Source organism: Eleutherodactylus coqui, chromosome 6 (genome assembly GCF_035609145.1).
Source record: "Eleutherodactylus coqui strain aEleCoq1 chromosome 6, aEleCoq1.hap1, whole genome shotgun sequence".
NCBI classification, from domain to species: Eukaryota; Metazoa; Chordata; class Amphibia; order Anura; family Eleutherodactylidae; genus Eleutherodactylus; species Eleutherodactylus coqui.
The window spans coordinates 140,325,401-140,347,366 of NC_089842.1; the positions used below are offsets into that span (position 1 = coordinate 140,325,401).

The window sequence follows — 21,966 nt, forward strand, 5'->3', positions numbered from 1 at the left end:
AACAGGAAGAGTCAGACTAGTATTTGGCTCTTTGGTCAGTGTGAAAAATGCAGGATTTTAGAATTTTGTTCTAAATATAGATTGTGACAAATGTGTGTTAAAAAAAAAACCCTACAAACTATTTTTAACTTAAAAACTTAAGTTATACAACTGGTCATTTTCTGATGACACATTCTGCAGACCTCGCTCACAACCTGAAGGTTGCAAGTTCCATCCCCGCAAGGCTCAGGTAGTCGGCTGAAGATCAACCCTGCCTTCCATCCTTCTGAGGTCGGTAAAATGAGTCCCCAGCTTGGGGGGGGGGGGGGGGGTAGTAAATAAAAATTACTTAAAAGTGCTGCTGGAGGAGGTGGCCCAGGCTGTGTTTGAAGACAAGTGGAATAACACCACATTGCAGCAGAGAAAAGAATTCTGAACGTATATTTTCATTACTTTCATTTTCTACTTAATGTCTCTGAAGCATGTGTAGCAAGTTATGACTCCTAGCAAGGACGTGTGATACAAACATTGTTTTATATGACTAGTCTGGCACTCCTTGTACCCTTTCTGTTGGAGTCGGCTTTATTTTTTTTCACTGAACTTTTAGTAGTTTCCATTTTTACTGTAAATGATTCCGGTAGTCGGTTCAAGGTCGACTCAGCCTTTCATCCTTCCCAGGTTGTTAAAATGAGTCAACAGCTTGGTGTGGGGTAGTAATTAAAAATTACTTGAAAGTGCTATACAAATAACAAGATTTTTTTATTTTCAATGTAGCAAATCCGCATGCAGCACCCTCTGTCACGAATTGACATGTCAATTTTTTTTCCATGACACAAATTTCAAAATCTGTATGCAAAAAAATCTAAACAATGTAAACTACGGCGCATTCAACTGCATGTTAAAACAGTGCACATCCCACTGCAGATTTTTTATTTTATTTTTTTTTAAATCAAATTTTATTCAAGATTTTTCGATACATACAAGGAAAGTTACTTGTCATATAAACATCAACCTATACACAGGTATCTACTGCCCTGACGAGATAATTCACAACAAACGCGTATTACACCAATTCAGGGTACTGCAGCCGCAGTATATCCACCCCCCGAATGGACCTGTTGGCCCCGGGGGTAAGTGCTTGTAGTTCCGTACCTGTATAACAACTTGTGGGGGAAGCCGGGGGTGGTCCCACTGCAGATTTTTGCGTAGAATCCGGGTTTGAATATGCAATGGAATTCCTCCAGTTGAAGGAGCCTAAGGCTGGCTTCACACAGGTGTAAGTGTATTTACGCTTGCATTTGCGCTGAATATTTCAGTATGTGTGTATTTTGCCCGCGTATGTGTGTGCGCACATGCCCCGTGTATTTGCGCACACAAAAAAAAACAAGTAAGCATGCTCCCATTGATTCAAATGGGCAATTAAGCTTAATTCGTTTAATATGCCGCACATTGCGCACCCAATACACAGTGAATAGATCCCATTGATTTAATTGGGTTTGGTCACGTGTGTAATTTGCACACGCTTTCAATTGTGCAAAAAAAATACACAATGCTCTATTTTCCTGCATATTTGCGCTTAAAATGTCTCCATGGAAGTCAATGGGGTTGCGGAAAGGAGTGCGCAATACAAAATGACATACGCCGCGTATTCAATAAACTGGACGCAATAAAGCAAATGGGAAGTAGTACGGCAGATGTTTTGAGAGCTTAGTAGATGCTCAGTGGGGTCCACCATGCCTAGAGGGGTGGATATGGTGGAGCAGGAGCCTTGCTTGTGGGATACAACCTGCGAGGACTTACAGAGATCGCCATCTGGAAGACACCTGCTGGGAGGAGGTGGCCCAGGCTGTGTTTGAAGACCGGTGGGACAATGCCACATTGCAACAGAGAAAAGAATTCAGTAAGTGTTTTTTCATTACTTTGTTTTTCCGCTTAATTTCTCTGAAACCTCTTTATCAAGTTATGACTCCTAGCAAGGACGTGTAATACAAACATTGTGTTATATGACCGGTCTGGCACTCCTTGTACCCTTTCTGTTCAGAGTCAGCTTTATTTGCTTCACTGTACTTTTAGAAGGTGTCCATTTTTACTGTAAATGATCACATGTACAATAGGGTATGTCATGCTCCTCTATGCTTTATTTTCAATTCAGTGTCATTTTTCTTATGTTTTCACAAATTCTGAGTTGATTGGGTGTAAAAAAAAATAAAAATTGGGGGGTAGCAATTTTTGCTACCGGAAAAAACGCAATTTACTTCTGCTTTTCCTAAAAGTTGACTATTTTTGTCATAAAACTAGTTAATATTGGTGATTTTTTTTCTGTGCCTGTGTGCAAGCCATCTAGGTGAAGATAAGAAACACCTCATATGTGATAGCAAGAAGGTGTTTCATGCCAAAGAGCGTGCTATGAAGTACTCGGGGGCAGAGGAGAATTCCAATGTTCCAATTCCATTTTTGTTGATGGCAGGAAGGACAACACTCTAATTCTTATGTATGATGAGATCACAGGCACCTTCAGGAAATGCACCATCAAGGAAAATCATATGACCGTTACAGAAGAGCCTAAAGGTCGCTATCTTGCTCACTATACACAAGCACCCAAAACAAGAACAGCAAAACCGGACCAACAGTGTGCAATTGGATTATTTGACTGGTTAAAGGAATGAGGTATAGATCTTCTTAGCCTCAAACTAATTGGCAGTAATACCACTAATGAGATGTCCGGCTGGAAAGGTGGCATGCTTCACTGTGTTGAAGAACTCCTAAAACAAAAACTTTTTAGGCCTTTCTGCTGGCTTCACATCAATGAGCAGCCACTCCATCATATTGTGGCAAAGCTTGGTGGACCAACCTCTTCAGACAAAGGCTGGTGTGGTACGGTTGGTGGACTCTTTTCCAAAGTTGTGACTCTGGGTAGAAAGACTGAATTTGAGCCAATTCTGTTTCTGGAACCTCTTGTTGATATCAGCGAGAATATTGCTAGCCAAATGAGCACTGACAGCGATTATGAAAATAATACCAGAAATGAATTCTCCATATCCAAATACATTAGGTTCCAAATGTGCAAGCCAATATATTAAAAAAATACGACTTTTACTGACATGTGATATACCCTAATGTACAATGCATATCTATGCAGATTATTTGGGGCCGGCCTCATGTTAACTGTGAATTGAAAAACACTTTTTAATAGCCGTGTTCACACTGTTCATTTTGGGTGCTGTATTTTTTTTGGGGGGGGGGGGGAGGGGGGAGGGGATTGGGGGCAGAGAATATTTTTCTTTTATTTAATTGTATACCATACAGTGAAGGATAAGTTCCGAATGGATTAAATCTCCCAGCCAAGGAGTGGTGCTGCTGCCCGTACAAAACGTCCCTGCAAGTACTATAACATTCTTCTGTTTCTCAGAAGGGTGGTAGACATGCCCCTGTAAGTCTTTTACATCTTTGTATTGATTTTCTGCATTTATATTGCCATTTTTAAAATCTCCTTAATTGGTTAATCACTATGTGCCATAATTCACAAGAACAAAAGTTTAAAGTTGCCCAATAGTTATATTTTGCCCATAGTAAAATGTCCCATTGGTATGGTTTGCTGTTAGCTGTGGAAAATGTATGAACACTGTGTGGAGCAAGTGACAGTAGGCTTGGCCCATGGTGTACCTTCATGTGTCCTATAAATTACCACAAACATGATTTAAATTAAATCTCTAACTTAACACTTGCATATACTGGTGGTACTTTCTGCCCACTAGGTTTGCTACATGACGAGGAGACGATATTTACCTGTGTTTAATCACTTTAGAATTCTATCTGTTACCTGTTTTGAACTTTGCTAATACAACCAGCACTCAAAAACCTGTTTGATTACAGTCTGTATCTTCTTCTATTAGGACTTCTGACAACTTTCCAGAGAATGAAATGGAGGATGGGGATGTGACAGCGACAGCTGCCATGTTATCTCCTCTTTCAGGCGCTGGAAGCTGTCAAGGAGCACTCGGGGGGGTGGGGGCGAAGATCAGCTGCAACATCCATATCTGGCTTGCGAGTAGAACAAAGTGTCCTGGCTTACTTGCAAGCAAAAAGAAGGGAGGACTGGGCAGACCATTACTGCCAAGGTTTGGCTCATAATGTCCAAAACTTGCCAGACCACTTAGGCCTCAAGATGCAGTCTTCCATACTGATATTATTTAAGGCATGTCTACCACCCATTGAAACAGAAAACTGTTTTGTAGCCCTAGATAAATGGAGGGTCTAGTGGAGAAGGTGGTGTCAGCCTCCTGTGGACTACTTCTTTCCGCTTCCACCACCTCCCTAAAGCCACTACCAAAGGTACATGTCCTATCAAACTGACCATGGGTTTCACCCAGGGGCGTAGCTAAAGGCTCATGGGCCGAGTGCAAAAGTTTATCTTGGGGGGGCCCTCCTCAACTTCTTTTAACCCCTTAACGCAGGTGTAACTTGAAGCTCCTGGGCCCCAATGCAAAACCTATAACAGGGCCCCCAACTATAATGCTTTATTCATAGTACTGGGCTCCCTATATGGAAAAGAGAGACCTTATGAGCCCCCCTAGGACTCCTATGCCCGGGTTCAACCGTATCCCCATAGTGACGCCAGTGGTCTCAGCTAGAGATGAGCGAGCACCCAAATGCTCGGGTCCGCGTTATTTGAGTTGAGCTTTTCGTAAAATTCGAGAGCTCTACTCGAGTAACGAACCCCCATGACTACAATGGGAGACTCGAGCATGTTTGTACGTGGGACGCCGGGTCCCGAGGTGTTTTTTTTTTTTTCTTGGTTCGTCTCTCCCTCTCTCCCCATCTCTCCCTCTCTCCCCATCTCTCCCTCTCTCCCCCTTCTCCTTCCCCTTCCTGCCAGAGCAAAAAGCTTTCAAATCACGCGCGCTGCGTCGCAGCGGGGAGGGGCCAAAACAGGCACGTCACAGTGCGGAGGAGCCTAAAACTGGGGCGGGGTCGAACATAATTTGATGCTCGTTCGAGTAACGAGCACCATCGAGTACGCTAATACTCGAACGAGCATCAAGCTCAGCAGAGTATGTTCGCTCAACTCTAGTCTCAGCCTTCATTGGATAGAACCTATGGTCAGCTTCATAGGCATACCCTGTAATTTGCCTCCTCCCTCTGCAGCTCCTCAAATTCACTCTGCCTTTCAAGAACCTTCCGCCCCAGCCTGGCACAAGTGTAAGCGCTGCAGAATAAGTTGGTCCCATACAAATAACAAGTCCCTTTACCGTATGTAAGCGCAAACGAGAGGTATTGGTTATTATTTTGGCAAACTATACACATTGTTAAATGTCAGAAAAGGAAATTGTTGGTAAAACTCACTATAATGTGTGTATGTTTTTCTGAATTACTTAAGCAAGTTGTCTTATCAGGTATAGACACACACATCTTGGATCTTTATGACAGAGTTCAAAGCAGAGTATTCAGCGATTGAAATCTATTGTGTACAATGGCTACTGTAAATACTATATTGTATAACACAGCTTGGTACAGTATCCTAAATACATGCTGAATGGTGACATTTTACAGAATCACCACTAATACACAAGCAAAATATTGGCAGCAATAATCTGCAAGATTTTATGGGTAATAATTAGAGATGAGCGAGCACCAAAATGCTCGGGTGCTCGTTACTCGAGTCGAACTTCCCGCGATGCTCGAGGGTTCGTTTCGAGTAACGAACCCCATTGAAGTCAATGGGCGAACCGAGCATTTTTGTATGGGACCTATGCTCCGCTAAGGTTTTCATTTGTGAAAATCTGGGAAATTCAAGAAAGTGATGGGAACGACACAGCAACGGATAGGGCAGGCGAGGGGCTACATGTTGGGCTGCATCTCAAGTTTCCAGGTCCCACTATTAAGCCACAATAGCGGCAAGAGTGCCCCCCCCCAAACAATTTTTACTTCTGAAAAACCATCATTAGCAAGGCATACCTTAGCTAAGCACCACACTACCTCCAACAAAGCACAATCACTGCCTGCATGACACTCCGCTGCTACTTCTCCTGGGTAACATGATGCCCAACCGCCCATTTCAGTAATAGTAGCAGTCAAGACAGGCCCCAGTAACAATTCCAAAGCAGCAGTATAGGAGGAGCACAGTATTAGTTCCATTTCAGTAGTAGTTGCAGTCAAGACAGGCCCAAGTAACGTATTACTAGCAGCAGTATAGGGGGAGCACAGTATTAGTTCCATTTCAGTAGTAGTAGCAGTCTGGACAGGCCCCAGTAACATATCACTAGCAGCAGTATAGGGGGAAGTACAGTCTTAGTTCCATTTCAGTAATACTAGCAGTCAAGACAGGCCCCAGTAACAATTCCGAAGCAGCAGTATAGGGGGAGCACAGTCTTAGTTCCATTTCAGTAGTAGTAGCAGTCAAGACAGGCCACAGTAACATTCCCGTTGCAGCAGTTTAGGGAGATAACAGTCTCTTTCACATTTCAGTAGTTGCAGTATAGACAAGGCCCCAGTTACATTTATGTAGCAAAAGTGTAGGCCAACCCCACACACCTTGCTGTACCATGAGTGCAGGCGAAGCCCATAAAAATTACTAGGATTACACTGTAGGCGAGGGCCCCAAAAAATTGGTGTACCAACAGTACTAATGTACCTCAGAAAAATTGCCCATGCCCAACCAAGAGGGCAGGTGAAACCCATTAATCGCTTTGGTTACTGTGGCTTAATTTGTAATTAGGCCTGGAGGCAGCCCAGTTAAAATAAAAATTGGTTCAGGTGCAAGTTTCAACGCTTTAATGAGAATTAAAATGTATAAACATTGTTTACAAAAGTAATATGACTGAGTCTTGTGGGCCTAAGAAAAATTGCCCGTTCGGCGTGATTATGTGAGGTTTCAGGAGGAGCAGCAGGAGCAGGAGGAGGAGGATGAATATAATACACAGATTGATGAAGCTGAAAGGTCCACATTTTTTATGGTGATAGAGAACGATGCTTCCATCCGCGGGTGCAGCCTACGTATTGTTTAGGTACCGCTGCTGTCCGTTGGTGGAGAAGAGAAGTCTGGGGAAATCCAGGCTTTGTTCATCTTTATGAGTGTAAGCCTGTCGGCGCTGTCAGTTGAGAGGTGGGTACGCTTGTCCGTGATGATTCCCTCAGCTGCACTAAACACCCTCTCTGACAAGACGCTAGCCGCAGGGCACGCCAACACCTCCAGGGCATACAGCGCGAGTTCGGGCCATGTGTCCAGCTTTGACACCCAATAGTTGTATGGAGCAGAGGCGTCACGGAGGACGGTGGTACGATCGGCTGCATACTCCCTCACCAGCTTCTTACAGTGCTCCCTCCGACTCAGCCTGGACTGGGGAGGTGAGAGACAGTCTTGCTGGGGAGCCATAAAGCTGGCAAAGGCCTTGGAGAGTGTTCCCCTGCCTGTGCTGTACATGCTGCCTGATCTCTGCGCCTCCCCTGCTACCTGGCCCTCGGAACTGCGACTTCTGCCACTAGCGCTGTCGGATGGGAATTTTACCATCAGTTTGTCCACCAGGGTCCTGTGGTATAGCATCACTCTCAAACCCCTTTCCTCTTCGGGTATGAGAGTGGAAAGGTTCTCCTTATACCGTGGGTCGAGCAGTGTGTACACCCAGTAATCTGTAGTGGCCAGAATGCATCTAACGCGAGGGTCACGAGAAAAGCATCCTAACATGAAGTCAGCCATGTGTGCCAGGGTACCTGTACGCAACACATGGCTGTCCTCACTAGGAAGATCACTTTCAGGATCCTCCTCCTCAGGCCATACACGCTGAAAGGATGACAGGCAAGCAGCATGGGTACCCTCAGCAGTGGGCCAAGCTGTCTCTTCCCCCTCCTCCTCATGCTCCTCCCCCTCCTCCTCCTCCAAAACGCGCTGAGATATAGACATGAGGGTGCTCTAAATATCCAGCGACATACTGTCTTCCCCTGCCTCTGTTTCCGAGCGCAAAGCATCTGCCTTTATGCTTTGCAGGGAACTTCTCAAGAGGCATAGCAGAGGAATGGTGATGCTAATGATTACAGCATCGCCGCTCACCATCTGGGTAGACTCCTCAAAGTTTCCAAGGACCTGGCAGATGTCTGCCAACCAGGCCCACTCTTCTGTAAAGAATTGAGGAGGCTGACTCCCACTACGCCGCCCATGTTGGAGTTGGTATTCCACTATAGCTCTACGCTGCTCATAGAGCCTGGCCAACATGTGGAGCGTAGAGTTCCACCGTGTGGGCACGTCGCACAGCAGTCGGTGCACTGGCAGATGAAACCGATGTTGCAGGGTGGCAGCGTCCGTGTTGGACTTGCGGAAATGTGCGCTGACCCGGCGCACCTTTCCGAGCAGGTATGACAAGCGTGGGTAGCTTTTCAGAAACCGCTGAACCACCAAATTAAAGACGTGGGCCAGGCATGGCACGTGCGTGAGGCTGCCGAGCTGCAGAGCCGCCACCAGGTTACGGCCGTTGTCACACACGACCATGCCCGGTTGGAGGCTTAGCGGCGCAAGCCAGCGGTTGGTCTGCTCTGTCAGACCCTGCAGCAGTTCGTGGGCCGTGTGCCTCTTCTCTCCCAAGCTGAGTAGTTTCAGCATGGCCTGCTGACGCTTGCTCACCGCTGTGCTGCCACGCCGCACGACACCGACTGCTGGCAACGTGCTGCTGCTGACACATCTTGATTGCGAGACAGAGGTTGCATAGGAGGAGGAGGGTGGTTTAGTGGAGGAAGCATACACCGCCGCAGATACCAGCACCGAGCTGGGGCCCGCAATTCTGGGGGTGGGTAGAACGTGAGCGGTCCCAGGCTCTGACTCGGTCCTAGCCTCCACTAAATTCACCCAATGTGCCGTCAGGGAGATATAGTGGCCCTGCCCGCCTGTGCTTGTCCACGTGTCCGTTGTTAAGTGGACCTTGCCAGTAACCGCGTTGGTGAGGGCCCGTACAATGTTGCGGGAGACGTGGTCGTGCAGGGCTGGGACGGCACATCGGGAAAAGTAGTGGCGACTGGGAACCGAGTAGCGGGGGGCCGCCGCCGCCATCATGTTTTTGAAAGCCTCCGTTTCCACAAGCCTATACTGCAGCATCTCCAGGCTGATCAATTTGGCTATGTGCACATTTAATGCTTGAGCGTGCGGGTGCGTGGTTGTGTACTTGCGCTTGCGCTCAAACAGTTGCGCTAGCGACGGCTGGATGCTGCGCTGAGAGACATTGCTGGATGGGGCCGAGGACAGCGGAGGTGAGGGTGTGGGTGCAGGCCGGGAGACGGTCTTGCCTGTGTCCTGAGAGGGGGGTTGGATCTCAGTGGCAGGTTGGGGCACAGGGGCAAAGGCAGTCGTGCAAACCGGAGGCAGTGAACGGCCTTCGTCCCACCTTGTGGGGTGCTTGGCCATCATATGCCTGCGCATGCTGGTGGTGGTGGCTCCCCGGCTGATCTTGGCGCGACAAACCTTGCACACCACAGTTCGTCGGTCGTCTGCACTCTCAGTGAAAAGCAGCCACACCTTTGAGCACCTCGGCCTCTGCAGGGTGGCATGGCGCGAGGGGGCGCTTTGGGAAACAGTTGGTGGATTATTCGGTCTGGCCCTGCCTCTTCCAACCTGCCCTGCTGCTGCACTTGCCTCCCCCTCTGAAGACGTGTCCTCAGTAGGCTTCGCAAACCAGGTGGGGTCAGTCACCTCATCGTCCAGGTGCTCTTACTCCGAATCCTCTGTGCGTTCCTCCCTCGGACTTCCTGCCCTTACTACTACCTCACTGATAGACAACTGTGTCTCATCGTCATCGTCCTCCTCACCCACTGAAAGCTCTTAAGACAGTTGCCGGAAATCCCCAGCCTCTTCCCCCGGACCCCGGGAACTTTCGAATGGTTGGGCATCGGTCACGACAAACTCCTCCGGTGGGAGAGGAACCATTGCTGTCCAATCTGGACAGGGGCCTGAGAAGAGTTCCTGGGAGTCTGCTTGCTCCTCAGAATGTGTCATTTTCATGGAGTGAGGAGGCTGGGAGGCAGGAGGAGCAGCAGCCAGAGGATTCAGAGTTGCAGCTGTGGATGGCGTAGAAGACTGGGTGTTCGATAGATTGCTGGATGCACTTTCTGCCATCCACGACAGGACCTGCTCACACTGCTCAGTTTCTAATAAAGGTCTACCGCGTGGACCCATTAATTGTGAGATGAATCTGGGGACCCCAGAAACTTGCCTCTCTCCTAATCCTGCAGCAGTCGGCTGCGATACACCTGGACCAGGAGCTCGGCCTGTGCCCACACCCTGACTTGGGCCTCCGCATCCTCGCCCGCGTCCACGTCCTCTAGGCCTACCCCTACCCCTCAGCATGGTGTATTACGAGTAGAGCAGAAACAGAACGCTGTAATTAAATGTGCCGCTTATTGGCCTGTGGTTGGAGGCTGACTTCGCTTACGGAACGCACAGCAGAGCCAGGAAACAATTATGCGCAAGCCTGTAGTGAGACCTAGGTGTGTATGACTGACCTACTGGAATTCACAGTGCAGAACCAGTCAAGTGGCCAAAGGCCAGTGGTGGCCTTAAGTATTTTGCTTCAATTTTTTAAAATGGTGAGGTGAAAAATCAGACAGACACCGTATGCAGTGTATATATGTATACTCTTTCCCTCTGGCGGGGTGACAGCGATCATGTAACGGACACAGCAGAGCCAGGAAACAATTATGCGCAAGCCTGCTGTAACGCTTAGCTGGGTAATAATGAGCAACTACTACCCCCAGCAGACACGCAGTAAACTGAAGACGGTCACAGGCAGCCCAAATATAGTATTTTTTTCCAATATTTGGGAAAACACCCACTGCCTATATAGCCTGTATATGGATTTCCCTGTTGGAGGATGACTGTGGTTATTGAAAGCACAGTGCAGCCAGAAAAAATTATGCGCAAGGCTGGGTATTAATGAGCAACTACTACCCCCAGCAGACACGCAGTAAACTGAAGACGGTCACAGGCAGCCCAAATACAGTATTTTTTTCCCAATTTTTGGGAAAAAGCCCACTGCCTATATAGCCTGTATATGGATTTCCCTGTTAGAGGGTGACTGTGGTTATTGAAAGCACAGTGCAGCCAAAAAAAATTATGCGCAAGGCTGCAATAACACCTAGCTGGGTATTAATGAGCGACTACTACCCCCAGCAGACACGCAGTAAACTGAACACCGTCACAGGCAGCCCAAAGATTTTTTTTTCCAATTTTTTTTAAAAAGCCCACTGCCTATATAGCCAGTATATCTCTTTCCCTGTACCACTGTCCCTGCCTCACCAGTACTGCCCCTAGACTCAGTAAAATGACTGCAGACTGAGGACGCTATGGTCTGCATGCTCGATATACAAAAAAAAAAATTAGCAAAACTGCTAAAAGCAGCCTCAACAGTACTGCACACGGTCAGATGTGGCCCTAAGAAGGACCGTTGGGGTTCTTGAAGACGAAGATAACAGCCTAACACTCTCCCTATAGCAGCTACAGCAGGATGGCACTTTCCCTAATGTCTCTCAGCGTGCATCTGTGGCGAGCCGCGGGTGGGGCAGATTTAAATACACGGGTGTCACCTGATCTCCCCAGCCACTCACTGCAGGGGGGTGGGATAGGGCTGGAACTTCACAGGAGGAAGTTGTAATGCCTTCCCTGTGTTTCTATTGGCCAGAAAACGGCGCAAACTTTTCTGGGAAGAAAATGGAAGTGACTTGAACACCGCGTGGTGCTCGTCTCGAATAACGAGCATCTCGAGTACCCTAATACTCGAACGAGCATCAAGCTCGGACGAGTACGCTCGCTCATCTCTAGTAATAATCGTTAAAAATGTGAAAACTAACGACTGTTCAAAATAAAGGACATTTTTACTCTACTTGACTCGAAAGTAAATTTCCACACTTGAAAACTATTTTGTCTGTAAATCTAAATATGGTAGATTCAAAATTCAGTGCTGGTGCCCAGGCTGCAAGCACAACAGTATAGTGACAGCAAGCTGATTTCAGTGGTATGCCCCTTATACTGATTGCTGCAAAAAGTTTTGAAAACTTTTACATTTCAAAGCTGGCGGTGAACTACAATGATAAATCCGTTTGGCTATTCATATATTCATTGCTCGCCCCACCTCCCTTGATCCCGCTGCTGCTAACTGATAGGTGTCCATATTACCCTGTTTCCCTGAAAATGTAGGCCCAACATCCATGGGCGGGTTGTATCCTGCAGCAATATCCAACATTACCCGTGGCTGAGGACCCTGTGTACCTGAGCGGGAAGTCGGCGGCATCTGCGCAGACTTCTCCACTTCTGGCTTATCTGTACTGCAGATGGCCCGCACAGTGCATCGTTGGACATGCCCAGTACAGAATAAGAAAAAAAAATCTCCTGCTTTGCTGCGGATCTGTGGCCCATCCACAGTGTCAGCTGCAGACGGGACGCGGATCAGACGGCTTCCATTGACTTCAATGGAAGACATCCTTTTGGAAACCGCACAAAAATGGAGCATGGTACGATTTGTTTTTCGGTCCGCAAAACAAATCCGCATGCTTAATTCAATTTGCGAACGCACATGCTTCTCTATGAGCGCTTGATTTGCGGATCTCTTTGCAAATCAAATCCGCCTATGGACATTGGGCCTAACTGTGCATAGAGATCTGTCAATCAGTAGCAGGGTAAGCCCTGAACATCTAAATATTAATGAGCCAAACTGCACTCATCTCTGTGGCTCACTGTAAACTTTGAAAATTCAAGTTTTAAAAACTCCCGAAGTGATAGATAGAAGTGACAGACCACCGAAATGAGCATGTCTGTCACTATATTGTAGTACCTCAGGAAACCTGACATGTTCCCTTCAATCTACCTTCATAACAGTTAAACTGGGCATACATTTGAGAGAGAAGTTTCCAAAAAAGGAAAATTTTGGTTATTTAGATGATTCATGATTGCTCATAACAGACTATAATTGGTAATATTAGTTCAACAAAGAAGGCTGAGAGGAGACTTAATAGCGGTCTACAAATATCTGAAGGGCTGTCACAGTGCAGAAGGATGAGCCCTATTCTCATCTGCACAAGGAAGACTAGAAGCAATGGGATGAAACTGAAAGGGGGGGGGGGGGGACACAGATTAGATATTAGACAGAGGGTGATGAATGCGGGTGATTAATGAGTAGAACAGGTTGCCACGGGAGGTGGTGAGTTTTCCTTCAATGCAAGTCTTCAGAGGCTGGACAGACATCTGTCTGGGATGATTTAGTGAATCCTGCACTGAGCAGGGGGTCAGACCAGATGACCCTGGAGGTCCATGCCAGCTTTATGATTCTGGGATCTTCGTTTTTCACATTTTGGGTGCTATTCATATGTAATGCTGACACATAGGGGCTCCATGTGCCACTTCACCATGGCCTTGCACATAGCTTTGTTTAGGTGCCCATATGTGTGTTTCGAAATATGGACAATCCATTTATGGTTCAAAATAAAATGTGCATGACATGGTTAGGCTGGGTTCACACAGGGCGGATTTGCTGCGGAAATTCCGTGCGGAATTTTGCTGCGGCAAATCCTCCTGCGGCCACTAATCCCAGAATCAGCCAGCCATGTTAAAAATCTCGGCCACACGGGACTCAATCCGACGCAGCAAAGCCGGTGCTGCAGCGTGGCATGGATTACTCATGCAGCTGCGCTCCTCTCTATGGGAGCGCCGACCGCAACAGAAAAGCATGTGGCCAAGCCACTCCAAAACCCATGCCTAAGTGCTGCGCTTTCTTGATGGAAATCTCACTTTTTTTTCGCTGCGGCAAAACCGCAAGATTTTCACCGTGAATACGTCCCGTGTGACCCCAGCTTTATAGTGACTTTTTTTTGCAAAGTCATTAGAGATGAGCGAGCACCAAAATGCTCGGGTGCTCATTATTCGGGACGAACTTTTCGCGATGCTCGAGGGTTCGTTTCGAGTAACGAACCCCATTGAAGTCAATGGGCGACCCGAGCATTTTTGTATTTCGCCGATGCTCGCTAAGGTTTCCTTGTGTGAAAATCTGGGCAATTCAAGAAAGTGATGGGAACGACACAGCAACGGATAGGGCAGGCGAGGGGCTACATGTTGGGCTGCATCTCAAGTTCACAGGTCCCACTATTAAGCCACAATACCGGCAAGAGTGGGCCCCCCCCCCCCCCTCCCAAAAACTTTTACTTCTGAAAAGCCCTCATTAGCATGGCATACCTTAGCTAAGCACCACACTACCTCCAACAAAGCACAATCACTGCCTGCATGACACTCCACTGCCACTTCTCCTGGGTTACATGCTGCCCAACCGCCCCCCCTCCCCCCCACAGCGCACACCAAAGTGTCCCTGCGCAGCCTTCAGCTGCCCTAATGCCTCACCACCCTCATGTCTATTTAGAAGTGCGTCTGCCATGAGGAGGAACCGCAGGCACACACTGCAGAGGTTGGCACGGCTAGGCAGCGACCCTCTTTAAAAGTGGCGGGGCGATAGCCCACAATGCTGTACAGAAGCAATGAGAAATAGAATCCTGTGCCACCGCCATCAGGAGCTGCACACGTGGGCATAGCAATGGGGAACCTATGTGCCACACACTATTCATTCTGTCAAGGTGTCTCTGCATGCCCCAGTCAGACTGGTAATATGTACCTTAACAGTAACCGCGTTGGTGGTAATGTGGTGGTGACTGCGGACCTAGTAGCGCGGTTTTATTTTGTTGGTTTTCGGAATGTGGCCAGGATTAAGTGGGCCGTGGCGGGGGGATGGTGGGGGGTCTCTCTTGTAGTGTCAGTAAAGGTGAAATTCTTGGACTGCCACCAGACGAACCAATGCAAAGGCATTTGCCAAGAATGTTTGTTTTCCCTGTTGGAGGAGGAGGGGGATGTTTTTGAGGCACTACGTGTCCTCTACACGTGTCCGTGGTTATATGCACCTTTACAGTAACCGCGTTGGTGGGAAATGGCCTCGCCGCCATCATGTCTTTGGGAAACCTCTCTTTCCACACCCCAGAGACATACCATTAGCAGCGGTATAGGCAGAGCCCAGAATTCGTAACATTTCAGCCGTAGCATTAGGACAGGCCCCACTAACATATCACTAGCAGCATTAAAGCGGGAGCGCAGTCTTCGTTCCATGTCAGCAATAGTAGCACTCAAGACAGGCCCCACTAACATATCACTAGCAGCATTATAGCGGGAGCGCGGTCTTCGTTCCATGTCAGCAATAGTAGCACTCAAGACAGGCCCCAGTAACAATTCCGAAGCAGCAGTATAGTGGGAGCGCAGTCTTCGTTCCATTTCAGTAGCTGCAGTATAGCCAAGGCCCAAGTTACATTTATGTAGCTAAAGTGTAGGCCAACCCCACACACCTTTCTGTACCATGAGTGCAGGTGAAGAACATACAAATTGCTATGATTACACTGTAGGTGATGGCCCAAAAAAATTGGTGTACCAACAGTACTAATGTACCTCAGTAAAAATTGGCCATGCCCAACCAAGATGGCAGGTGAAACCCATTAATCGCTTTGGTTAATGTGGCTTAAGTGGTAACTAGGCCTGGAGGCAGCCCAGTTTAACGAAAAATTGGTTCAAGTTAAAGTTTCAACGCTTTTAAGAGCATTGAAACATATAAAAATTGTTTCGAAAAATTAGATGAGTGAGCCTTGTGGCCCTAAGAAAAATTGCCCGTTCAGCGTGATTACCTGAGGTTTCAGGAGGAGGAGGAGGAGGAGGAGGAGGAGGAGGAATATTAGACACAGATTGATGAAGCAGAAATGTCCCCGTTTTGGATGGTGAGAGAGAACGTAGCTTCCATCCGCGGGTGCATAATACGTATTGCTTACGTATCGCTGCTGTCCGCTGGTGGAGAAGAGAAGTCTGGGGAAATCCAGGCTTTGTTCATCTTGATGAGTGTAAGCCTGTCAGCACTGTCGGTTGACAGGCGGGTACGCTTATCTGTGATGATTCCCCCAGCCGCACTAAACACCCTCTCCGACAAGACGCTAGCCGCAGGACAAGCAAGCACCTCCAGGGCATACAGCGCTAGTTCAGGCCACGTGTCCAGCTTCGACACCCAGTAGTTGTAGGGGGCAGAGGCGTCACCGAGGATGGTCGTGCGATCGGCTACGTACTCCCTCACCATCCTTTTGCAGTGCTCCCGCCGACTCAGCCTTGACTGGGGAGCGGTGACACAGTCTTGCTGGGGAGCCATAAAGCTGGCCAGGCCCTTAAAGACTGTTGCACTGTCTGGGCTGTACATGCTGCTCGATCTACGCACCTCCCCTGCTACCTGGCCCTCGGAACTGCGCCTTCTGCCACTACCGCTGTCGTATGGGAATTTTACCATCAGCTTATCCGCCAGGGTCCTGTGGTATAGCAACACTCTCGAACCCCTTTCCTCTTCTGGAATGAGACTGGGAAGGTTCTCCTTATAGCGTGGGTCGAGCAGTGTGTACACCCAGTAATCCGTAGTGGCCAGAATGCGTTGAATGCGAGGGTCACGAGAAAGGCATCCTAACATGAAGTCAGCCATGTGTGCCAGGGTACCTGTACGCAACACATGGCTGTCCGCACTAGGAAGATCACTTTCAGGATCCTCCTTCTCCTCCTCCTCCTCCTCAGGCCATACACGCTGAAATGATGACAGGCAAGCAGCATGGGTACCGTCAGCAGTGGGCCAAGCTGTCTCTTCCCCCTCCTCCTCATCCTCCTCCTCCTCCTCCTCCTGAACGCGCTGAGATATAGACAGGAGGGTGCTCTGACTATCCAGCGACATACTGTCTTCCCCCGGCTCTGTTTCCGAGCGCAAAGCGGCTGCCTTTATGGTTTGCAGGGAACTTCTCAAGATGCATAGCAGAGGAATGGTGACGCTAATGATTGCAGCATCGCCGCTCACCACCTGGGTAGACTGATCAAAGTTTCGAAGGACCTGGCAGATGTCTGCCAACCAGGCCCACTCTTCTGAAAAGAATTGAGGAGGCTGACTCCCACTGCGCCGCCCATGTTGGAGTTGGTATTCCACTATAGCTCTACGCTGCTCATAGAGCCTAGCCAACATGTGGAGCGTAGAGTTCCACCGTGTGGGCACATCGCACAGCAGTCGGTGCACTGGCAGATGAAACCGATGTTGCAGGGTGCGCAGGGTGGCAGCATCCGTGTGGGACTTACGGAAATGTGCGCAGAGCCGGCGCACCTTTACGAGCAGGTCTGACAAGCGTGGGTAGCTTTTCAGAAAGCGCTGAACCACCAAATTAAAGACGTGGGCCAGGCATGGCACGTGCGTGAGGCTGCCGAGCTGCAGAGCCGCCACCAGGTTACGGCCGTTGTCACACACGACCATGCCCGGTTGGAGGCTCAGCGGCGCAAGCCAACGGTCCGTCTGCTCTGTCAGACCCTGCAGCAATTCGTGGGCCGTGTGCCTCCTATCTCCTAAGCTGAGTAGTTTCAGCATGGCCTGCTGACGCTTGCCCACCGCTGTGCTGCCACGCCGCGCGACACCGACTGCTGGCGACGTCCTGCTGCTGCTGACACATCTAGATTGCGAGACAGAGGTTGAGGAGGAGGAGGAGGGTGCTTTAGTGGAAGAAGCATACACCGCCGCAGATACCACCACCGAGCTGGGGCCCGCAATTCTGGGGGTGGGTAGGACGTGAGCGGTCCCAGGCTCTGACTCTGTCCCAGCTTCCACTAAATTCACCCAATGTGCCGTCAGGGAGATGTAGTGGCCCTGCCCGCCTGTGCTTGTCCACGTGTCCGTAGTTAAGTGGACCTTGCCACTAACCGCATTGGTGAGGGCGCGTACAATGTTGCGGGAGACGTAGTCGTGCAGGGCTGGGACGGCACATCAAGAAAAGTAGTGGCGACTAGGAACTGAGTAGCGCGGGGCCGCCGCCGCCATCATAGCTTTGAAGGACTCCGTTTCCACAACCCTATACGGCAGCATCTCAAGGCTGATAAATTTGGCTATGTGGACGGTTAACGATTGAGCGTGCGGGTGCGTGGTGGCGTACTTGCGCTTGCGCTCCAACACTTGTGCTAGCGACGGCTGGACTGTGCGGTGCGAGACATTGGTGGATGGGGCCGAGGACAGCGGAGGTGAGGCTGTGGGTGCAGGCCATGAGACGGTTGTGCCTGTGTCCTGAGAGGGAGGTTGGATCTCAGTGGCAGGTTGGGGCACAGGGGGAGAGGCAGTGGTGCAAACCGGAGGCGGTGAACGGCCTTCGTCCCACCTTGTGGGGTGCTTGGCCATCATATGTCTGCGCATGCTGGTGGTTGTGAGGCTGTTGGTGGTGGCTCCCCGGCTGATCTTGGCGCGACAAAGGTTGCACACCACTGTTCATCGGTCGTCAGGCGTCTCTGTGAAAAACTGCCAGACCTTTGAGCACCTCGGCCTCTGCAGGGTGGCATGGCGCGAGGGTGTGCTTTGGGAAACACTTGGTGGATTATTCGGTCTGGCCCTGCCTCTACCCCTGGCCACCGCACTGCCTCTTGCAACCTGCCCTGCTGATGCCCTTGCCTCCCCCTCTGAAGACCTGTCCTGAGTAGGCGTTGCACACCAGGTGGGGTCAGTCACCTCATCGTCCTGCTGCTCTTCCTCCGAATCCTCTGTGCGCTGCTCCCTTGGACTTACTGCCCTTACTACTACCTCACTGCAAGACAACTGTGTCTCATCGTCATCGTCCTCCTCACCCACAGAAAGTTCTTGAGACAGTTGGCAGAAGTCCCCAGCCTCTTCCCCCGGACCCCGGGAACTTTCGAATGGTTGGGCATCAGTGACGATAAACTCCTCTGGTGGGAGAGGAACCACTGCTGCCCAATCTAAGCAGGGGCCCGAGAACAGTTCCTGGGAGTGTTCCCGCTCCTGAGCAGGTGTCATTGTAGTGGAGTGAGGAGGCTGGGAGGAAGGAGGAGCAGCAGACAGAGGATTCGGATTTGCAGCACTGGACGGCGCAGAACTCTGGGTGGATGATAGCTTGCTCGAAGCACTTTCTGCCATCCAGGACAGGACCTGCTCACACTGCTCATTTTCTAATAAAGGTCTCCCGCGTGGACCCATTAATTGGGCGATGAATGTGGGGACGCCAGAAACGTGCCTCTCTCCTAATTGCGCAGCAGTCGGCTGCGACACACCTGGATCAGGAGCTCGGCCTGTGCCCACACCCTCACTTGGGCCTACGCGTCCTCGGCCACGTCCACGTCCTCTAGGCTTACCCCTACCCCTCAGCATGCTGTATTACCAGTGATTTGATTTCCCAGGCAGGAAATAAATTGGCGCAAGCCTGCAGGCCAAATATAATTTCTTTTCCTTTTTTGCAAAGGGAAGCACCCACTGCGTATATTCAATGAACAAGAAGTTTAATATCTGTGGTGTGGCCCTCAAAAAGTGTCACACAACTATAGTGTAGCAGAGTTATTAACTCTAGCAGAGCAGGTATTTGCCAGTCAGGAAAGACAATGGCGCAAGCCTGCAGTAAACCGTAGCTGGTTGCGTCTGATTTTTGTAAGTTGTCCACGCAGCACACACGTACACGGAGACCTTAGGACTGACACAGGCTGGCCAAATATAATTTTTTGTCCTTTTTAGCAAAGGGAAGCACCCACTGCGTATATTCAATGAACAATAACTGTGTTGTGGCCCTGCCTACACAATTCTGTCCCTGTAGTATCAATGGAGGGTGCAATGCTCTGCACAGACGATTTTTAGGAAAAAAAAAATATGCAACACTGCCAACAGCAGCCAGCACAGTACTGCACACGGTTAAATTTGGCCCTAGAAAGGACCGTTGAGGTTCTTGAAGGCTACACTCACTCCTAACACTCTCCCTGCCTATACACCACTTCTGTCCCTAATGCCGGGTGCAATGCTCTGCACTGCCGATTTTGAGAAAGGAAAAAAAAAACACTGCTAGCAGCAGCCTGCACACAGGTAGATGTGGCCCTGAGAAGGACCGTTGGGGTTCTTGAAGCGTACACTGACTCCTAACGCTCTCCCTACAGCAGCACCAGCACGATAGTACTTTCCTTCAGCTAAGTCACAAGGCATGTGTGGCGAGCTGCGGGAGGGGCCGACTTTTATACTCGGGTGACATCTGATCGCCCCAGCCACTCACAGCAGGGGGGTGGTATAGGGATTGAACGTCACAGGGGGAAGTTGTAATGCCTTCCCTGTCTTTCAATTGGCCAGAAAACTATGAAAACTTTAGCAAAACGAATACTCTTAGTTATTATTGTGAATATCTAAAGAATCAATCATGAACAAAACTGTATATTCAAGGCATGTTTCTCTTCATACAAGTATTATTGGGTATATTGTGCACCTCATATAGAATATTTATAGTATAAATACATTGAGATAGTCTAATGAAATGTTGATGCATTGAAGCAGGGACACCGGACCAAACGCTAGCTGATGTATGTAGTTCACTGGACAATGAAGGTATCTATTAGAACGCCGCAGCACAAGTAAATGGCAAGTGGCACTATCATTGTACAGAAATCCTCGGCACAAAACACGGAAGTATGAAGTTCCAGAATTATGAGTTATGGGTAACATGAACAAACACATGACCGGTCACCAGGAAGGAGGAAGACTATTATCTTCGGCAAAGAATTTAAAAACACAGCTGGTGCTACAAAATCTTACACTAAGGGCTCCTTCCGACCGATGTATTTGTGCATGCAAAATTGTTGTGCGCAATACGCAGTGAATAGAACATATTGATTTCAATGCTCCATTCTGTATTTTTGTGCACATTTGCGCAATAAGGGCCCTAACAGAAGTCTATGGGAGGTGCATAAATGTGCACCTAATACACGTGCACAATACACAGATTATCTACCTCTTCAAACTTTGTTCATGCGCAGATATGCTTTGCTGTGAAGAGAATATTTGCACATAGGCTCTTGTGAAGCCGCCCCGAGGCTTTAAATTTATAAAGGACATTATATAATGGGTATACTTATAAATTAAGATTAACATTAATACATATGCTATGTAATATGTTTACAAATTGATTGTTCACTGGAAGCTATATACTAGAAGGCCTTGATGCAATCATATCTGATTCCATATTGGATTTCTACTTGTCATTCACCCCCGTTGTATCAGGCATTCCTTAGAGCTCCAGTAATGTCATGAGCCTCTCCTACATGTCTCCATCTTTATCAATGCCTGCAGGTGTGAAAGATAATAGACATTTATGATCAAAGGATACAAAAAAGTTAGCAACAGGATACAGAAAGGCAAAACAATATCATACTCCGCATCCATTATATGCAGTCAACAATGCAGGGAAAGTCCTGAATTGGCTTAAACCAATAACATTTTCTCCCAAGCTACCAGCTGGAATAATTGGGGATATTATACAGATATATTTCCCTACAGCTATACCTCAACGGCATTCGTGAAATGAAAACACCACTGTGTTGTTTCCCTATGTCTATTGCTTTCAATAAGAAAACCAGCAAGGTCGCAATTGCACTTAAAAACAAAAATCAAAAGACAAAAATATCAAAAGTGTTGCGTTGTCTTCTTTTGGGGACATCTTGTTTCTTCTTAGACCCTAGAGCTACAATTCTCTGGTGTATGGGGAAGGAGTTACTGTTCCCTCCCATCATCAAAGTCTTATTGCCAAGGTGACTCAACCACTTTCCTTGATTTGCAAAAGAACAGACTCTGAGGAGGAATGGTCAGTCTTTATCCTTCCTTTTTCTATGTTGCGAAGAGAATAAAGGGTAATCACGACTGACTGGAGAATTTTTCTGTAGGAGTCATATTGTCTCTGATTTTCAGGGAGGAGCTTTGATGTATGAACCTCTCCCTTGTCTGCAGCCTTTTGTGCAGTCTTGATAGCTTGCAGTATACTGTTGAAAGTCTTTGTCAGATAAGGTCCACCCTGGACAACAATAAGGTCGTTGAAGCATGGTAGATCTGTGGTCAAAGGGAACCTGTCGCCTCGGAACAGCACCATCAACTTAGTTATGGTGCTATTCCAGGAGGTGATAGGGGGGGT

At 48.5% G+C, this 21,966-nt stretch overlaps 1 protein-coding gene across 2 annotated transcripts in view; it reads left to right on the forward strand.

Annotated features, from left to right (window-relative positions):
- Window positions 1-21,966, forward strand: part of LOC136632692 (galactoside alpha-(1,2)-fucosyltransferase 2-like) — a 90,550-nt gene that overhangs the window by 16,119 nt on the left and 52,465 nt on the right. Inside the window, exon 1 of one of the 2 annotated variants that reach the window (XM_066607743.1) lies at window positions 183-270. The exons of the other annotated variant lie outside the window; for it this stretch is intronic. The gene's annotated coding sequence lies outside the window, so the exon portion shown is untranslated. Of the gene's footprint in view, window positions 1-182; window positions 271-21,966 lie in introns of those variants that run through there. 2 annotated transcript variants of the gene reach the window in all.